Below are 18,567 nucleotides of genomic sequence, written 5' to 3' on the forward strand. Positions count from 1 at the left end.
AATTGTTCATATAATCTTGCGATGTGAATGGGGCATGGCAGGAGAGAAGGTTGGATGAATGCAGGCACCATGAATACCTATGAAAGAGTCCTTCCTTGATATGATTCAACTGAAATGATCATATTTGCATTTTAGAAAGCTTAATGTAAATAAATCCATTATTGAGGAGTAATTCAAGGGGAAAGAAAAGAGAATTAGTAACTTCAAAACAATAAGGGCCTGCTGGGAAAATCAGAGAACAAATTAGAAGGATAACTCAAGAAGTGGAATGTAAAGGTTTTGATAATGATTTAGACTTTGGTGGTGAATAATAAATAGGAAGGAGCTATGATATCCATGGTTTTTCTACTTGCTCTAGGGATGAAACAATGAAATATTTTAAAATTATCTTATCTGCATAACAATATGCAAAGAGTTTTTAAAAGTTATATAGAGGGGGATGCAATTTCTGTGGTCAGAGCCACTGGAATTTATTTGGGGGTGGCTCAGCATTCTCTTGTCCTTCTACTTATACTAGCTGTTGTCAAAGATTAAATTCATGTGGACCTGGATTTCATCCATTATTTACAATCTGCTGATGCTGAGGTCTTAGTGTTGATAGTTCTTAGGTCATTAAGAAATAGTTTATCCCCTGTGCACCCATACATGCCTCCCCTTCTTGTCATTGTTCTTTGCTGCAGCTTCAATCACTCAGTAAGTCTTTTCATTGAGCCTTCAGATGGATTCTCCACATTCACTGCGAGCAGCTCAGGGACCCATTCACTCTAAAGTAGTATTTAGATGCATTTCACCAGTCTTCATTGTCATTATTCCCCACCCTCAGTATGGGGCCAGCTTGTACAAATCCACCAAAATATTTACTGTCAAAGGCAACATGGTATCATGGAAAGAGACTGTTATTTGTAGTTCATCTGACCTTAGTTTGATTCTAGTTCTACTATGTAATTGTTGTTGGACCTTAGACAACCCTCATAAACTCTGCATAACAGTCCAGTTGAGATTATGCCACTACCTCCACCCATATCACCACACTGCAAACTTGATTTAAACTCAAGCTTAGCCCAAATGCTAGGTTCTCTGTGCCTTGCCCCATGATTTGTCCAAAATCCATCTTTCCTTTTTCCAAATGGTTTCTCTTATGGGGATTCCATAAGTTGTATGTAATTACATTTGTTGTATGCATCATTTATAACAATTGCAATGCTATAACTGAAAATGATTTTTTTTCCTATTTCCTCTGGCTTGGCCATTAAGAATGTGTTCACCTGGAAGAAGAGTCATGTCTCCATTTGTAAATTCATCTATGCATATTTACTGATAACCTACTCTATCTTAGGCACTGTATTAGAGATGCTGGTTCTTGAAGTTAATGAAACAGTTCTTGCTTAGGAGATCACAAACCTGTGGGAAAGCAGAAAAAAAAAAGTTTCACATTTCCCAAAGATAATTCACTTGGTAGATACAATAAATACATGTATGGTAAGTAAATGCATAAATACATATTTAGTACTCAAAACCTGATTTTAATATTTTTCTATTTTGAGGAAATACATTCCATAATGATTATATTTCACCAGATGCTTATTACCACTCTAAAGATGAGGGCTTAAATCCCATCCCAGCTCACAAAGTTTATTCCTTGCACATGAATATAAAAGCTTGAATCTGCTTTCTAGAAAATGCCTTATCTGGCATAAATTTCAGCTAGCATAACATGAACCTCCAGAGATTCAGAATCTTAGTTTAGAGAAGAATCCAGAAGTTCAGCTATCTAACACTTAATACAACTTGCTTGACATGAAAATAGGGCTGTAAATCTCACAAGATTAGTTGATCTTTTGAGAATTGCAATGTTCCCTGCTATCAGCTGAAAATCCTATTAAGAACAGCCTCTATTAAAACACCCTTCTAATATGCTTCACAGCTTAATTCTCAGTAGTTTATACATTAGCTAGGTGAGCTGAAGAAGAGAAGGGAACTTAAGGTTTAGTTCCATCTTCTTTGGAGCATTTTAAAAAACCGTCAGTTTACCCAGTGCCTCTGTCATCTTATCTGTAAAATGGAGGCATTTCTAAAGTTACAGTCTAAAGTCATAGTTAAAGAGATATGGAGTAGCTTGAGAGTGGTCATTGTCTTTCACTTGTTTTATATTACCAAGAACATTTAAACTATCACTATAAAAGAATCTAGATGTTATATTTGGTCAACTAGTACAACTCTGCAAATTAAAGAATGGGAGAAGGGCCCTAGACAAACTATGACTTTACCAAGAGGTCACAATTATTTTGTAGTGGTGTTTTAGCTTACCAGAGTGCTATGACATATATCACACAATAAGCTGGCTTGAATAATAGCAATGTATTATCTCACAGGTTCAGTCACTAGAAGGGTTGCTTCCTCCCAGGTCCATTGTGTTCCAGTGCTGGTTTGCCACAATCCTTCGTGTTCCTTGGCTTGAATCTCTGCCTCACATCACATAGAGGCATCTTCTTTTCTGACTTCTGTAACTTCCAGGTCCTCTTTATAAATCCTCCGAGAATCTGGTTAAGACCCATCCTCACTCAGTTGGGCCACACTTTAAAAAATAGCATTTCAAGAAGTCCTATTTACAATGAGTTCACCCCCACAGGAATGCAGATTAAGATTGAGAACATGTCATGTTCTATGTAACTGTTACAGGTTTGGCAAGATTGAAATTGGAGAACTAAGTATTAAAAGGTATCTTAGAAATAATGAAAGCTGGTGAGATGCCATGTACATAGAGAAGAATAGTATCTGAAGATGATTCTGTGGAGAAAACAAAACTAGTAATTGAAGGTTTATGTCTGGGCTGCCATTCCAAACATGCTGGGTGAATTGTTTGTTTCAGAATATACATGGAAGATTCCATCCTAACATAGAGAATTAAAATAAAGTATATCTTTGGATTAGGCCATATTTAATTCTATACACTCTCATAATGATGATAATAGTCCTTTTAAAATTTCTCTCTTTATTCTAACACAGAGCTAGTACAGAGGCATGTGGGAGATTGCAGAGAAGAAATAAACTGATGTATTTAGGTGCTTTACTTCATTCAACATGAAATGATGGCTATCTGGATAGAAATCATGGATATTGTCCATGAGGCAAGAGTTCTACCTGGAGTATTCAGGGAATAGAAAGATGTCAGGGGTAGGGGAAGAGAGAGTGAGGAAATGGAGAAGAGAAAGAAATGAGGTCAGAAAGGAAATGAAGGATCACGCTTGAGTAGGGCCCTGGAGGCATTTTGAGGATGCAGCCTTTTGCTTTGAGTGAGCCATTGGAGAGATGTGAGTAATACAATCTGACATATTTTAATAGGATCACTATGGATGCCATGCTAATTAGAGACTGTAAGAAAGCAAGTACAAGAGCAGGGAGTAATTTACCAAAAGACATGCCTTCTACTCAAAAAAGATGTACCATGGGGATTGGCAAACTGTAGCCCAGGGTCCAAATCACTCCCTCAGTCTGTTTTTGCAAGATTTGTGAGCTAAGAATGGTTCTTACAGTTTGAAAGTGTTAAAGGAAGAGGAAGGGAAGCTACAAGAAACTGTATATGGCCTGCAAAGTCTGAGATATTTAAAATCTGGAGAACATTTGCCAATATTTCATGTAAAAGATCTGGCCTGAAAGGGATCCTCAACAAAACTGGAAGGAGGAATACATGAATAAATTAGTTGTGAAAAATATTGTGACATTATAGGTATCAAGAAACACCTATGGAGAAGCGGACTTGGCCCAAAGGATAGGGCGTCCGTCTACCACATGGGAGATCCATAGTTCAAACTCAGGGCCTCCTTGACCTGTGTGGAGCCGGCCCACATGCAGTGCTGATGCGAGCAAGGAGTGCCGTGCCACACAGGGGTGCCCCCCGCGTAGGGGAGCCCTGCGCAAGGAGTGCGCCCTGTAAGGAGAGCCGCCCAGCGCAAGTTCAGCCTGCCCAGGAATGGAACTGCACACACTGGAGAGCTGATGCAGCAAGATGACTCAAGAAGAATAGACACAGATTCCTGGTTCTGCTGACAATACAACAATAGAAGCAGACATAGAAGAACACACAGCGAATGGACACAGAGAACAGACAACTGGGGTGGGGGAGGGAAAGGGGAAAGAAACAATAAAATAAACCTTTAAAAAAAAAACATCTATGATCTCACTCCTAACCTTTACAAACAATGCCATTTCCATTGAGCTAGAAGGAAATATAGTCTGGTTTTCAAAACAGTAAACTGAAAGGTACTTCCTCACATACACATATGTAAGTAAACTTGAAATAACAACAAATATAATTAAAATAAGACATTTTTATAGAGGATTAAACTTTACAAAGAATGTTCATGTTCATTATCTAATTTAATCCTCCAAATCAAATCCTTGGGATAGATCTTGTTTTCCCATTACAAATTACCATGCCTTAGTGATTGTTCAAGAAAAGTTGAAATATAGAAGCTTACATCAGCTAATGTCAAGGTTTGGTGTCTTAGTTTCCAGGCTTCTATGACAAATACCACACAATAGGTTGGCTTGACAATAGGAATTTTTTTTTAGCAAATTTTTTATTAAATAAATAAATAATTTTTTTAAAGATATACAGATCACACAAAATGTTACATTAAAAAATATGAGGTTCCCATTTACCCCACTCCCCACCCAAACCCGCACTCCTCCCACATCAACAACCTCTTTCAGCAGTGTGACACATTCCCTGCATTTGGTGAACACATTTTGGATCACTGCTACACCATATGGATTATAGTTTACATTGTAGTTTTCACTCTCCCCCAGTCCAGTCAGTGGCTTATGGCAGGATATATAATGTCCTGCATCTGTCCCTGTAATATCATTCAGGACAACTCCAAGTCCTGAAAATGCCCCCATACAGAAGTTAGAAGCCTTGCTTTCTCCCTGGTTGAGAGCATTTCAGTTGGCCGGCATACTTGGGTTCCTTGACTATCCCAAAATGTGATGATATCCTTTCCTTTCTCTTCTGGGTTCCCACTGACCTTTGTTCCCAGCTCCCCCATGGCTTTCTCTTCATATGGCCTCTAGTGAGAGGACTAAAACCCATCCTGATTCAGTTGGCTATACCTTAACTAAAAACACCTTTAAAAGATCCTATTTACAATGTCTTCACATTGACTAAAATGGAACTATGAATAAGAACTAGTTTTGCTTTTTTTCTGGGGTACATAATTCAATCTGCCACAGTTGGCCTTCTGCCATGGGAAAATGGGATGATACTGTAATCCACAGAAATGTTCATTTTAAATGGTACGTCAGGGACATGTATTTACTTCTGTTATTCCTGAAATGGTATTTAAATGAAAGTATAGAAATACTAAAATTGGTGGACCAATGAAAGCCAAGAAATTGTTAGTGTGAAAGTCATCAATCACAATGATTTTAATACATTTCTAAAGGCAAAAATGCAGTGAAGGGGTTGTGGATAAAACAAGAAAAGACTATGGTAAGAAGGGCTTTCTGTTTTGGTGAGTTCTGGTTAGAGTGAAGGGCAGAAGAGAAAAAAGAGGCTGAAAACAAGGAAACTAATTAAAGTTATTTTGAGGGGAAAAAGTTCATTTAATAAGTTCCATGGATCTCTTGGTATGGCCCCACATTAACTCTATAAGAATTACAATGATGGTGAGTCAGACAGGAAAACAGGCTGTCAGCTATGTTTATTATCACTATCACAATATCATTTTGTGGTTGAACACTCCTAGGTTGATTTGATCTGATTGGAGATTGATGGCTTACAAATTTGTCAAGTTGAGAGTAGGCTCAAGAGGCAATTCTAAATTACTATATTATTAAAATGTTTTTAAAATATTGTTTTCTTAAAAATATTTTGCTCTTCCTACTCAATCTTTGTCGCCCTTTAGAGTCAACCCCCCTCTGAGGTTTCACCTATTGAGAACAGTGGCCCTTTGCATTCACTGACAGATGCCACAGCTTCACATCCACCTGAGGCTGCCACAGCTTCACATCCGCTCAAGGCTGCCACACCTTCACATCTTCTCAAAGTTGCCACACCTTCACATCCAATTGAGACTGCCACACACTCGTGTCCACTCACGGCTGCCACAGCTTCATGTCTGCTCAAGGCTGCCACAGCTTTGCGTCCACTCAAGGCTGCCACAGTTTTACATCTGCTCAAGGCTGCCACAGCATCTCGACTTCTCGAGGCCGCTACAAGTTCGCGTCCACCTGAGGCTGCCACAGCTTCGTGTCCAACTAAGGCTGCCACAGCTTTGTGTCCACCTTTGGGTGCCACAGCCTCACACCCACCTGAGGCTACCACACCTTCACATTCGCTGGTGGCTGCAACATCTATTTCTGACCTCCTCCTAATGCCTTAACCCTCTCCTTCCAGCAGACCACTCACAGAACGCAATCACCCACAGCCATGTGCATAGATTCTGCTCCTTTATTCGTAATAACCCCTCCCACTGTCATTTCCACCAGTATCTCTGTCTTTACCAGCTAGTGCCTATTTACTCCCATGGTCATGCTCACCATCCCAGCCAGGATATTTGCACACTGGACCTCCCAGCCTGCCTCAGACCCTAATGTAACTGATATGGACACCACTCCCCCTTCCGTGGCTGTTATTTTCAAGTACCCTCCCAGCCCTGTTGTGAGTTCCCTCCAATTTGCCCATGCCCATTGTAATATGAAGCAAATACCTCTTACAAAGGCCCCAGTTTCCACCAACCTGCCTGTATCAATGGACACTACATCCACCCCACCCCCCAATTTCCAACCTCCCCTTTGGTCCAGTTGCCACCCCTCAGCCCACATTTGGGGCCCATGGTGGGCAGCAGCAGAGAGCCACTTTTCCCAGTGCTTCTGTATTCACTGGCCTGCCCATCACTCCTTATGTGGCTGCTTATACTCCAGTAGGCAGCACCTCTGTACACTCAGCACCTAGGCCTACCTTTGATCCTGAAGATATGGACACCACGGCGCCTTCCCAGGCTGTGATCTATCTCCAATCTGCTCCAGTTTCCAGGAAGAACTTCTTCCCCTTTTACACAGCACCACACAATGGCAGCATTGTCTCAAACCAACTCTCCACTGGCTTGCCTGCACTGTCAGTCCATGGCCCACCTCCAACTTATAACCTTCCCTTTTACCCAGGAGCCATGCCTCAGCCCACATTTGGGGTCCCCAGTGGGCAGCAACTGGGAGCCAACAGTTTTAACCCCTCCTTTCCATTGGGATACTTGTCATCACAGCACAAGCTGCAAGTTTCAGTTCTCCCACAGCCCAGCCACCTATTGGTGGTGTACCACCACCAGCTTTTGCAGGACTGACATCCCCAGGTTCCAGATTTGGCATCCCAGTCAGCACCCAGGTGACCTGCTGTTGCCACCACTAGCACATCCACAGCTTTGGGCTCTGCGACTGCCACTAAGACGCCCAGCACTGGGGACAGTAGCTCACTCTTTGCAAACATCACCCTTGGCCCACTTCCCTTTTGGGGATCTGCAACCCTGTGGGAAGTAGTAGCCATGGGTCAGTGTGTCTGCTCCAGGACCCAGTTCCACATCTGGAGCTCTCATCTTTGAAGCAGGCCAAGCAGAAGATGCAGCACCATTTCTGCTCCACAGGGCCCAACTGGTCAGAGCATACTTCCTGCAGGAGGAACCAGTACTGTGCCTGTACTTAAAGATAACCCTGCTTCGACCTTCATACAAAGCACCTGGAGTCCCCCTGTCCAGAAAACAGGTGGGACAATAGGAGGGGACAGCATCATTCCAGAGCTTGGGGCATCTTTTATTTCAACTTTCTACTAGGACACCTGTGGTCCAATTGGCCAAGGCACAGGTGGTACAGTGGGAGGGGACAGCACCACACCTGTGCCTGAGGGGCCCTGGTGTTCTCTCCTTCCAGCAGGGCACCTGGGGCCCACATGGCCATAGCCCAGGTGGTGGTAGGTGGGGCTATCACAGCACCATACCTGTGCTTGAGGGCCCTTCTGTTCGCTCCTTCCATCTCTCCTGGGGCTCACCTACCCAAAGTCATAAGGAACAACAACATACATTTCTAGGGGAAAACTTCTCTTCTCCCCTTAATCAAAACACCTGGGGTCCCTCTAAGCTAGTATTCCCCTTTGGCTTTAGAGGAGCCAGCACCACTGGGAAAATACCTGTGTTTGGAGGCACTTCTGCTGCCACCTTTGGTTAAAGCAACTGCACCTCTGGCATGGGCAAGGTAAGTAGCTGCTTTGCATTTTGGGCACCCCCATCACCTACCGAGGGCTTCATAAGAGATATTTCTTCCAGCACAAGAGACCAGATTTAGGCCAGTAAAAAGAAAAAGTGCTCTCCAGAAACGGTGTGTATCTGGGCTCCTCAGGAACAGTCTTTGCACATCTGGAAAGAAGTGTACTTCCTTGTAGTAATGTCCAACTCAATCTGTTTATTTTAGTCTTTAAAATGTTTAAATATCTTTTTTGTGTCCTTTTAATTTAAACTTAGGCTAATCATCCTCCCACACTCATCCTTCACCAAAATGAATGGGCTTAACATCCATTCACTTAGGCCTAGAAGAACAAAGAGCGAGCTCAGGTCTGCTCTGTAATTGTTGAAAATTTTAAGTGAAGGTTATAACATATTACTTAGAAGTCAACATTCCCTTTAAAAATGTCAGAAAAAAAATCCTCTTTAATAACCAGCCTGGCTCTAGTCTAAACCACTAAAATATCATAAGAGTTAAAATTCCACCCAGATCTGACTTACCCTAGTCTTACTGTTTTTCTACTGGAATTAATATAAAAATACAATCTTTTCTAAGGCACTTCACATCAGGAGAACCACCTTATGATGGGGGAAGAGAAAAAATGCAAGCATTTCCCTCAGCTCTTAACATAATTTTTTACGTATTCAGTGATGACTATACCCTAGACTCTGCACCAGGTCCTAGTAATAGAGACTTAACAGGCATCACTTGCCTCAGAGCAATTTACAATGTAGCAGGGGCAACAGGTGAATAGACCAAAAACAACTGGAGGTGGAAATGCTATAGTAATAGCAGGCAGAGAGGTTATACTACTACTCAGTGAGATGAAACATGCACCATGCCTTAAAGAAGGAAGATGGAGCAGCCAGGTGGGGAAGGGCTGTTTCCAAGTCAAGGCAAAACAGTTTAAAAGGCAGGGAAGGAAGAAAGATCATGAGCAAGTGGGATACTGGTAGGTGGTCACATGTGGCTGTAAAGTGTGAGATGTGGCTGCAAGGTTTGGCAGGGTCAGATTAGGCAAACATCATCGTGATGGGGCAAGTCACAAAAAGACAGTAAGCAAGAAAGTGGCAAGACGATATGTAGATGCTACCCGTTGGCTGTGAGAAGGAAGAATTAACAGGTGCCAGAACAAAGGAAAAGAGACTTACGGGAAACTTGGCAGTGAACCAAGCAAAGATAAGCCAATCTCCTGGTCTAGAGTAGCTGAAAGCAGGGATGATGGTAAGTAGGTGAGAAGAGAGGAAGGTGATGTAGGTAACTACAACAAGACCGGCCCTTTTCTAGCTTTCTGGCTTGGATAGATACATGAACATGAGTAGTTTTAGCAAAAATGTAAGTACAGCTTTTAATAGTGTGGGATGCCTATGTTAGGTCCAGTTAGTTCCATATTCAGCAGGCAGTTCATTCACTTATTTTTTTTTTTTTAAAGATTTATTTATTTATTTTAATTCACCCCCTCCCCCGGTTGTCTGTTCTCTGTGTCTATTTGCTGCGTCTTGTTTCTTTGTCTGCTTCTGTTGTCGTCAGCAGCACGGGAAGTGTGGGAGGCGCCATTCCTGGGCAGGCTGCACTTTCTCTCGTGCTGGGCGGCTCTCCTTATGGGCGCACTCCTTGCGCGTGGGGCTCCCCTATGCGGGGGACACCCCTGCGTGGCAGGGCATTCCTTACGCGCATCAGCACTGCGCATGGGCCAGCTCCACACGGGTCAAGGAGGCCCGGGGTTTGAACCGCAGACCTCCCATGTGGTAGATGGATGCCCTAACCACTGGGCCAAGTCCGTTTCCCCTCATTCACTTATTAATTTCAAGTTCACTGAGTATCTAGGATATGCTAAGGACAATTATAGGTAGTAGCATGGGTATTGAGATTGGAGGTAAGGAGAAGCATGGGTTTCAATTTAAAGGGTGGAAAGGGTAAGCCTCAGTAGGAGGGTGAAATCTGAGTAAAATCTAGAAAGAGGTAATCAAGTCTGCCATTTGAGTGAAGAGCATTCTAGAGTGTGGAGATAAGCACAGCAAAGGCCCAAATGAAGGTACCTGGTGTCCTCAGGGAGCAGTTAGGTAATGAGGCTGGAATGGAGTCAGCACATGTGAGAATGTAGGTGAGAGGAGGAAAGGGAAGATGTGAGTTTAACTCTCTGCCCCAACATTTATTGGTTGTGTCATAACAAACAGCTGACTCAATCTTCAAGGATCTCAGTGTCTTCAGTGCTCTATCAGGATAAAAATCCTGTACATAGCTATTTCACAAGATTGTGGGATAAAATTCAATAATGCAGGGTAGAGACTTATAAGTCATTGTTATGGTTCTGTATATGGGAATGGATAACTAGATAGAGAAATAGAGATGAGAGAAATATAGATGTATGGGTGGGTGGGTGGCTAGAAAAATAAACAGATAACAGACATAGATATGGATAGATGTGTAGATAGGTGGTAGATGACAGGCAGATGGCTGGATAGATGAATGGATAGGTAGATGGATTAGAGAAACAGACAGATATGCTTAAAAAGTGACTTCCTTACGCTGTAGTGCTTTGATTGCTTTTACCAGACAATTCAAATAGGAGATCCCCACTTTAAAGGGAGTATAAAATGCTAACTCATGTCATCATGAAGTAAACACATGGAAAATCATGATAACTGAGCCTAAAAATGCACAACACTATGCCTATTGCAACATTTATGAGATCAGTCTTGTAAAAGCAAAGGAAGCCATCACACCCAGGCTGCCCGGCTCCTCCAGGCACCCTGCCGCCTGATTCCTTTCCTCTAAGTTGTTTATTACAGTTCCAGAGGATCAAAGCTCCTGCTCCCTGGCTACAGAGAATGGCCTGCCTTTGTAGTCAGAACTACCTCTCAGAAGCAAGGTGGAAATCCAGTTTCTTTTAATGGACCTGCATCCTCTGCCTGGCAGGCCAGGAAATACTACTCAAACAAATTTTAAAAATTCATACTTCTTGACTTTTTTTTTTAAAAAAAAAGGCCGTTAAGCTGAAAATAATGATCCCGATAAGGCAAACCTTTGATAAACGTGTGAGAGATGTAAAAATGATTTTGAATGTCATATTTTGATGCACTTACACAGTTGACACTATTTTAAATAAATATATTTATGAAAATAATACATGAACATGGTAATAACTCAAATAATACTGAAATTCAACTTTCCCACCCTTTTCTCCTCCCCGAGACAGTTTTAACTGCTTTGATATTACCCCAATAATTCTAAACATCATGCTTATCCTTCCCTGTCAGGGTATATCCATTTTAGGCAGTACTTCTTACCTTGCTAACTAACATAAGGGAGAAAGATAAACACAGTTTCTTGCTTCCCCTCCCCTTGCCCCTTATCTCCCAATACATCATATTCATTTCATTTATTTGCTCCTTCTATTTCGAAGCTGTAATTATTTTGCTAGATTTATTTATGAGGAAGCACTAGCACATTGGTTAAAAGCACTGTTTCTGGAGAATGACTGCCTGGGTTGGGATCCTGGTTTTTCAGATTATGAACTCTGTAACCTTAATTCACCTCACCTTCCTATGCCTTAGTTTCTTCATCTGTCATCCAGGGAAACTGATAACACCTACTTCATGGGGTTATTTGTGATGATTAAATGGAACAATACACCTACAGCCTTTAGTGCCCAGCTTACACACTCTCAAGCTATATTAGCTATTATTGATTTCTTGCTTAATCAGCTTTCATCCTAACCTCATGATTTTCCCTGTGCACAGGACTGTGCCCCTGTAGTTCCTCTGCCATTCCTTTCTCCTTACTCAACAAACCTTCTGCCAATAACATGTTTACTCTTGTTTGCCTGTATTGTTAATATTTACATTTTGATCTGCAATTCCAGCAAAATGCCCCATGCTTTACCCATGCATTGATGCTAAGGGTTGAAAACCAACAAATTCTTATTTACTATAAAACAATTTCTCAGTCCTGGAGTAAATAGCATGATCTGATTACATTTTCTTTTCTGCAGGTTTTAGTACCACTCTTCATGGTCATGTGAATTAGAATGTCTTTAAATGAATTATCTAAAATCATGCTATATTTTTAGTTTGCTTCTTATTTGAACCATTATTTTCTTGTACAGATTTCTTTGCTTTTCCTAAATATTTTTTCCTCCTTTTCTCTTTTCATTATTTGTCAAAAATATGGCATTATTCTTTTTTACAAACTCATTATCTTACTCCACTGAGTCCCCCTTTCTTTTCCAGAAACTTGATCCTTCTACTCTAGTGTGCACTGATTACTCTCTAGTCTCACATGCTCCAGTCAATACTGATCAACCTATTGGTCATTAATTCACATCTGGAAAAACATCTCTTCTCTCCTTTGTACCTGTCCTGCCCAGTGGAAGTCAGAAGACCAAAATAATGATATGGTCCTAGAAGAATAAAGAGGGACAAAGGCACTACTCACACTGCTCTCAGGCTAGACCAAAAATTCTCAGGCTTTAGAGGGTAAAAATCGCTCATTATGAAAAATGCAGATTTCTGGCCACTTTACCCTCATTTCCTAAGTTTGTGGTGGAGCCAGGAATCTGCACTCCAGGTTAGTCTATGTAGATGGTTCATATACCATGTTGTACCAAATACTGCATCTAGACCCTTCCTGAACCAATCATCATTGTGATCCCATGGTTTGAGTTTCCTGAACAGCCGTTCCTCCTTTGCCAGAGACAGAGCTGGGAATGGTGCCTACAACCTCCCCAGACCAGAGGTGACATCCTCGGATACACTTTCTGAACAGGAAAATAAAATAGCTGTTAAGTGTTAGAGTCATGATTCAGACCCTGGATTTGATCATGAGGGTGAAAATACACAAAACAATATGTATACCTCATTTGTCTCTCTTAGGTAAAGTTAAGAGTGTAATTAATGTGAATTAATGCTTTTAATGTGAATTAAAGCATTTAATGTGAATTAAAGTTGCTAATGACTGATATCAGAGACTTTCTTGGAAGCAGGTTTCTAGAGGATGGAGGGAAAATGAGAGTTGATGGATGAAGCGGTTTGGAGTGGGGTGTGGAGGTAAAGAGTTCAAAACACCAGTTCAGTTCAGTTCACAACTTAGCAATGGACCAGCTCAAACTGGTATATAGGAATTTGGAAACACTGACCATGGGGAAATACTCGATTTAGTCATATGCACAGAGTCACTCAAAAGTATTCTTCTAGATAAATTTTATTGATTTTCCGAAAATTTTTTGAAATTTTACTGACTCTGCCAAATTATTATCATAAATTTGGGGAAAGTGTGGGTCTTGAAAATGCTAAAATATTTATGATCCTAAGCTTGATAGACAACAAAATGACAGAAAACTGAGTAAGTGGTATTCTTGGAATTTTCACTTATTATTAAACATTTGTAGAGTTTATGACAAGCACTATTTTAAGTGCTTAACAAATTTAATTCTTTTAATCCTCATAATAACACTAATATAAACATAAAAGGAATAATAAAAATATAAAGGTAGGCATTATTCATGATTACCACCCAGGAAACTGAGGCAGAGAAGTTAAGTAACTTACCCAATGTCACGCATTTTATAGATAGCAAAACTGAGATTTGAAAGCAAACACCAATTCGCTGTACCACGTCTTTTTAAGCCGTGTTTGGGGAAAGGATTAAATTGTGAAGAATCTGAAGTCAAGGAAGAAGGGAGAAATGAGAAAATCAGTGATGCTGGAATTGGGCAGGATTTAAGTTCAGAAGTTTGTGGTGCTGAAAACTAGAACTGAGGACAAAAACCTCTGGGATAGTACTTGAATCCTCTAAAAAGCAATTTCCTTAAAGTTCAGAAAGACAGTTTGGATGAAGAGTAAGGGAAAAGAATAATGTGAATTAAATAAGAAGCAACTTTTGCCCCCTATGTAACAGAAGACCTCTGGGGAAGGACAGAGTTCCTTCCATTATTTGTCTAGACATTTGTCACCAGGATAGTGGCCATTGTATTGGTTTCAAGACCAAAGCTTCAGTCTTCAAGGATGATGGACATGCACTGCACAGTTAAGTGTGTTAGGCAAGCTGCTAAATGCATTTCCAGTCACACTTTTTAATTGGAGTAACACTTGATATGCTGTAGCTACTATTATTTTTCCTTGGGTGCAGAAAATGAAGCTTAGAGAAGCAATTTGTCTCGGGGCTTATCATGTTTCAGAGTGGAATTTAAATTTTGACAGCCTGACTTTAGACTTTGGGATGTACTCTGAACTACCCTCTTAACCTGGGATTTTAACAACTGCCTACTCATGGCTAAGAGTCATGCTTAGGTATAGAAACTCAAGTAGAAATCATGACCAGACCAGACAAGTTCAGAAAACTGTTGTGCAGCCAACCAGGAGAAAACATGTATTGTTTGGCCTGCACTTGGTAAAGGAGGAGTTTCTAACAAAATATGTCACCAAGTAGTGTTATCACTACATCATGTCCTTAAACAACACAACTCTATATACAAGTGTCTGGGACTCATCTAAAGCCACCCTGGAATGCTGAGGAAGAAGTGGCACCAGATGCCAGATGCCCAGGCCTGTATTCATCCTCTCTAGACCTGATTAAGCACCTACTTAGAGGCACTGCAACTGATCGCCCAGCATCTGAGACCTTATACCCCAGCTTCAAGACAGAAATTAGCCAAGGGTCACAGATACTGGTATTAATCCCTGATTTATCATCTGCTGTTTGTATCCTTTGTTGGCAATAACTTGACACCTTTAAAATCCTGTTCTGCTTGAGAAAGAGCAGAACAGCTTTTGCTTCTCTGGCTTAACCTAATGTGCTTTGTAAAGGTGATCTGGCAAGTACAGCTGCAAACCCAACTCCAATATCATACGTCTATGGAAAATTCCAGTCAGGTTGTAGACCCAGTCACAGGACATTTTTCTGAGGATCAGTAATGATTTGCTGAGGATCAGTTATGTGCTCCATATGCTGGCTGACGGGGGTATGATCTCTGTGCTTATTTCATTTGTCAGCTCCTCTATGACACAGGTTGCCTGTGGGATTCCTTAGGATTTTGACATATTTGGGCAAAATTTCAGGAGTTCTCTCGGCCTGTTTCCCCTCATTTCTTAATGAACCTTCCCCAGTTGAGACTATAAATAATTCAACCATGATAGGGGAGAGATATTAGAGATATTCTTCCCCAGTTTGCCTTATTTGGTTCACATATATGGCATAAGATATTTCACACCACTGCTATTTCCAGGAATCAGAGCTACAACGGTAACTGGCAAATTCTACCAATTTCTTTTCCTTTGATTTTTTGAGTGATTTGCTAGAGACTGTGTTTTGATGTTTTTCAAAGCTCAGTGGTGCAGAGATAATACTGAAATTCTGCCCAGGAGAAACATGTTCTGTTAATTGTTCTCCTTTTCTTGTAGGCCTGAAAAGCAGTTCATCTATCACACGGTTATTCAAGGTTTCTCTTAGTGCACTGTACAGGATCTGGGTTAGATTGTGGCAATTCTTGGTATTTTCTGTTGGAAGGTATTTTATATTCCATAAGATAAATTCTGTACTATATGAGAAATTTGCTTTAAGCTCTTATGCATTTGTGATATTAGACCTGAGACTTTCCACCTGAAGTGTCATAAAATGAGAATGACTGGGAGAAAGGAAATTGTTGGCTAAACCCTGGCACATATGTTTATATTTCCTAGTTTCTCATTTGTTTTTTAACTCTGTTTATATTTTTATGCCACGTAGACATTTTAAATTTTTATGAAGTTAAATCCATTCTCTGTCTTGTTTATGATATTTGTTTCATGGTTTGCTTAGGGCAAGCCTTACTCCTACCAAGAATATGATTTCTTATACTATTTTGCATTCATTTAGGTAGTTTTTCTTATATTACATCAAGTTTATGCTGTACAAGCAGGCTTTGCTTTTGTTCATATGGTTTCTCATGTGCATGAACTTTGGTTAATATAGATTAAATAATACCAGCTAACCAACAGCATGGTTCAAATTTCAGTTACCCACAGCTTATTCACTGTGAATAACTGCCTGAACTATAAACTTTGCAGATACCTCTTCAGTCACAAACCATCACATAAATAACAGATGTAAACATGACTGGTAACCAATCATGTCACTTATTTCAATGCCTGTCAGTGACTGATCTTTGCAAATCTTTCAGTTCACACACAGCAAAACATGTAACTGTGTTGCTTTCTTATCTCCCAGTGATAAAGACACATGACATTTTACAAAACTGGATAATCAAACGAGGGAAAGGAAGCCAATAGAGGTAAAAGTGCAGCAAAGAAACAAAAAGTGATTAGGCTAGAAGTGAAATTCTAATAGAATGCAAAGGCAATTACAGAAGAAATAACTGACCTTGGAATGTTGACAACTGTCATTCTTCTAGACACTGTAAATATGTAGCCAGAGAAATTCACTGAAAGTGAAATTATTAACATATATGAGGAATGTGGTTGTGATGAAAAGGACAGAGCTTTTTATCTACCTATCTACCTATTAATTTTCTAAACATTTGAGAGTACATTTATATATTATGCTCTTTAAACACGAAATATTCCATGTACTTTTCTAAGAACAGGATATTCATTTACGTAATCAACTTAAGTACAGTTAATAAGTTCAAGAACTTTAACATTGATATAAAGCTTTTAGTCTATATTCCAATTTTTCATACATCCCAAGAATGTATTTTTAGGCCTTTTATCCTCAAAGGTAGATTTATTTAAACACATGTCTAGTAACTCCAATATCTCATTCTCCTGTGTCTACTTATATTTTATGTTTCCCCTGAGTTATGGCTCATTTGGTCTTATTTCCTGGTATATTGAGTAATTATTTGATTAAGTAACAGTCTTTAAAAAAATATCCTATAGAGATCACTTTACATTCTGCGTGTTATCTTTCTTTTGAGATTTTATTTTGTTTATGGAAGCCTGTTATTATGGGACTTGATCACCTTTCCATTCTCAGTTTGAGCTAAATCAAGGCTTGTCTCCTGTCTTTGTAAAGGCAGTACATTTCTGCTTTGCCCTTCCTCTTAGGTGTTGCTTTTTGGATCACTGTGTGAAAGGCTGGGTTTCCCTGTTTCCCAGGCCCACTCTTACTTTTGGGGATTTGATCATTTTTTCATACTCCCCCAGCCTGGTGAGACTATCTAAGGATATGCTTAATTTGTCAGCCTTGTGACTATTGCTCTTTGCTTAAACTCTTGCCATTTGGCCTCTGTGTTGCCAGTCTTCTTAACTCCTTGGCTTCTTAGCCTCTAGGTTACAAATTGTGAATCAGCCAAATGCCCCAAGGAGAAAGGCTGTGCCAAAAGTCAAGCTCACCTTGTTGTTCCCTTCTCTCCAGGACCGTGACCTACATGTCTTTGCTTCTTTCTAGTGTTCTAATGCCTGTAAATAGGTTTTATTATTTAATCCAGCTTTCACAATGTTTTGATTATTGAATCATCATGTCCATTTTATTTAAAGCTATTTTCCATTTCCTATATAAACTCAGTTTCTGCAGGAACTGATTGTTCAAGGTGGTCCCTGTGTTTCCCATAGGAAGTACATAAGGTGGTATCAGGGAAGCAAAGTATGGCTGTGAGGGCAATGGCTCAGGAGTGGTGTCTCTACCTCCTTTTTATTTTTTCTTCACCTTATTTACCCAGGCAGCCCAAGGTAGCCCAATTGCCTACATAAGGAACCCACTGTGGCAATGATACCACTTCTCTAATGAATGCCTGCATTCCAAGAATAGCTAGATGATTTACACTGTGTGAGTGTTTTGCAGCATTTCCCAAAGCCCCTTCTTATCTTCTGCTAAGGCTGCTTGGGTTGTTGAGGTTTTCTAAGCGTCTGCAGATCAAACCTCTCTTCTTGAATCCCAGATGAGTTCTCTGTTTCCTGAGCTCTTCATAAGAGCTAATGGCCCTTGTTCTTTCTTCTTTCCCAACCAATCATATTCATAAATTCCATACATTCTAAACACTTTTTCCCTCTCTTCCTCTTTATCTTTTTATCAATGTTATATACTAATGATATTTGTATATTCCTTTCCTAATTCCAGTAGGATTTTGGAATGCCAAATCACTAAGTATGAACCCCACCGACCTATGACTCACACATAGGTGCCCTGGGCCTAAAGCTGTTATATCTGTTAAGTGTTCTTCTATGTGTTCTCCTACATGATATCTTCTATGTTTCTATATTTGTAATGATTTAACTAATTCCTGGGTTATGTGACAATATGAAGTTAAATTGGCTCTGCAGAAGTACAGCTTAGACTTGGTGACTAGAACCAGGGACCAGG

At 40.3% G+C, this 18,567-nt stretch overlaps 1 long non-coding RNA gene across 7 annotated transcripts in view; it reads right to left on the minus strand.

Moving 5' to 3' along the window:
* The window catches only part of LOC131279427 (uncharacterized), a 116,739-nt gene that overhangs the window by 38,699 nt on the left and 59,473 nt on the right, over window positions 1–18,567 (minus strand). For 4 of the 7 annotated variants that reach the window (XR_011649378.1, XR_011649372.1, XR_011649377.1 and 1 more), the window contains 4 exons: window positions 16,627–16,687; window positions 13,818–13,929; window positions 2,308–2,575; window positions 1,327–1,401 (listed from right to left, as the gene is read on the minus strand). This is a non-coding gene — a long non-coding RNA (uncharacterized lncRNA). The remainder of the gene's footprint in view (window positions 1–1,326; window positions 1,402–2,307; window positions 2,576–13,817; window positions 13,930–16,626; window positions 16,688–18,567) is intronic. The other 3 variants (XR_011649376.1, XR_011649374.1, XR_011649375.1) reach the window with 3 other exon arrangements.

Source organism: Dasypus novemcinctus, chromosome 8, assembly GCF_030445035.2.
Source record: "Dasypus novemcinctus isolate mDasNov1 chromosome 8, mDasNov1.1.hap2, whole genome shotgun sequence".
In the NCBI taxonomy this organism is placed as follows: Eukaryota; Metazoa; Chordata; class Mammalia; order Cingulata; family Dasypodidae; genus Dasypus; species Dasypus novemcinctus.